Genomic DNA, 3,010 nt, shown 5'->3' with positions numbered 1-3,010 from the left:
TGTTATCGAGGATGTCGTAGTCTTTAGTTTAGACCCTTTGGAGATAGGGTACTGGGTCCATACCATCCTATGTTAGTTATGAGTGGTAATGATTCATCCTCTATCTTAACTTTGATTTTAGTCGTATATCAATTTTATTATAATTGTACTCCCCAGTTCATTCACATGAGTTTGATGTGGTCTGGATTATCAAAATTAATGATTTGCTTCTTTACAAGATCCTGTATAATCTCTTTACCCAGTTTTGTTCATGTGGCGAACATGGCCTGGGTTACCAAAGCCATTCACAGTTCCCTCTCTTATGAAAAAAAATACATATGATAAAAATGAGGGAAACTCTTAGTAGAGCAAAACTGGTTGCCCTTATCACAGGAGGAACTCGGTAATACTCTCTAAGAGCACAAATTCCCCAGAAATCCTTCTTTCTTCTCCTTTGAAGCACTTTGATAATTGCTTCAAGGATGAGTCTACACTTAGTTGGTCATAAACCTCTATGATTCAAATTGTTTTTAGTTAGTGATGTGATACATCAAGCCTTAGGTGTCGGCATCACTACCTTATGGGTTTGGGTCTTTTTGAGGAAAGATCAACCCCCTTCTGCCCTCTTTTGACTGCCTATTCTCTCATTCATACATTACTCTGAGCTGCCAGAGTGGTCCTATGAATTTGGTAGTGTCACTTTTACTCCTTATAGGGTCCTATCCAGTTAGGGTAGGTGTTACCATTATGACCATTTAATGATCATTGATCTTACTCATAATCACTATACTAGGTGGAAAATATGCTCTCTTGTCACCTCAGGTTATTCCCTTAGTTGTGATATGGTACATCTTCTTTCAGATGTTAGCATCACATCCTCAAGAATTTTGATTTTCTAGTAGAAGATCAGCTCCTTAGTTTCTTTACCAATCTATTTCACTATTTATACCCTACTCTTAGCTGGTAGAGTAGTCCTATAAATATAATAGTGTTGCTTTTACTCCCAACTGGGTCCTACCTGGTTAGGGTAGGTGTTACCTCATTGACCCTTTGAGCTTTATTCAATTCTATTCATGATTACAATCCTCAGGTAGTAAGTGTGTCCCCTTACTATCTAGAGATGTTTTCTTAGCTGTGATGTAGTATATCCTATCTTGGATGTTAACATCACTGCTTTTAGAACTTTGATTTTTTTAGCAGAAGATTAATTCTCCTGCTCCTTTTCGTGACCTATCATCCTATCATTCATACACTAGGATCAATCGCCAGAATAGTCATATGAATGTGTCAGGGTCACTTTCCCTTCCCATAAGGTCCCACTAGTTTGTGTGGGCATTACCATTGTGAACTTCAGATGATTATTTATTGTATTTAGAGTTATTTTCTTTAGTGGTGAGTGGTCTCCTTACTACTCCAATCCTCTCTTTCCCAGTCGGTGATATGGAGCATCATACCCTAGGTCCTATTTTCTTGAGCTTTGATTTTCTAGTAGAAAGTCAGCTATGCACTTCCTTCTACCACTTTTTTCCCATTGAGACCTGACTCCTAGTTGCTGGAGAGGTCCTTTGAATGTGTTGATGTTGTTTCCACTTCTTATAGGGTCCCCATCAGTTGGTATGGGTTTACCATTGTATCTCCTTTGATGATTATTTCTACTAGGCTTAGTCCTATTTTTTGTAGCAGAGGTGACCCCTCGCTACTTCAGTTCTTCTTACTTCCTTGGAATGAGATTGCTCCTTTGCACACTCTACTGATGCTCTATTTCTTCCAGCTTTCTTATGAGACATCATGCTGATATTCTCCTCACCTTTTGTGTAGGGTTAGGGTTCCCTAAGAGATCTTGATGACATTTGGATACTCATGGCCACAATGATTTATCCTCTATCATGTGGTTACCAAAACGCTAGCTTAGGATTCCTTAGATAACTCTACCCTTACAATTCTTTCACATATCTTTTCTTTCTCCCTCATATCCCTACATAAGATCTGTGTTAGGTTGATGTTGAGATGGCTTCCATCTTCTATCATTTTATTCTGATATCAATAGACAGGTAGTTGATTTACTTACTTAGTTGAGAGAGCCTAACAGAGCCTCCGGAAGGCATTCCTCACCACCCTTTTCTTTCTGATTATCCTGTTGTGATCAGGTAGGCATCAGATCCTGACTCTTTATTCACTTAATTGAAATGGCTGAATGAGAATCGAGCCCTTCCTCTTTTGGGAGACCAAGCTGGTTGAGCAAATTTTTAAGCTTACCTGGTTGAGAGAGCCAGACAGAATCCCTGGGAGGCATTCCTCACCACTCTTTTTACTCTGGATGTCATGTTAAAGACTAGGCAGGCTTCCAATTTTATGGCTTATTCACTTTTGCTGAGGTCAGGTAGAAGTGTTGAGTCACCCCAATCCACTATTCCGAAAGGATCAGGAGGAGACGGAATCCTTTAACCTTTTACCATACTGTCCTGATACGGTCAGACTGGTAGTTAGTTTTACTTTTCTTGTTGAGAGAGCCAGATTGAGTCCCTGTGAGGAATTCCTCACCACCTCTTTACTTCGAATGTCCTATTAAAGACTAGACAGGCTTCCATTTTGTGGCTTATTCACTTTTGCTGAGGTCAGGCAAAAGTGTTTAGTCACCCTATCCACTATTCTAAAAGGATCAGGAGGAGACGGGATCCTTTCGCCTTCTACCTTGCTATCCCAATACGATTAGACTGGTAGTTGGTTTTGCTTTTTTTTTTTTTGAGAGAGCCCGACAGAGTCCCTAGGAGGCATTTCTCACCACACCTTTACTTCGGATGTCCTGTTAAAGACTAGGCAGGCTTCCATTTCATGACTTATTCACTTTTGTTAAGGTCAGACATAAGTGTTGAGTCACCCCAATCCACTATTCTGAAAGGATCAGGAGGAGATGGGGTCCTTTTTGCATTCTATCTTGATGTTCCAATATAGTTAGGAAGATAGTTGGCTTTACTTACCAGGTTGAGAGAGCCCGATAGAGTCCCTGGAAGGCATTCCTCACCGCCCCTTT

This window comes from Dendrobium catenatum, unplaced genomic scaffold (assembly GCF_001605985.2).
Source record: "Dendrobium catenatum unplaced genomic scaffold, ASM160598v2 original_scaffold_282473, whole genome shotgun sequence".
Taxonomy (NCBI): Eukaryota; Viridiplantae; Streptophyta; class Magnoliopsida; order Asparagales; family Orchidaceae; genus Dendrobium; species Dendrobium catenatum.
Note: the sequence above shows the minus strand (reverse complement) of the source record.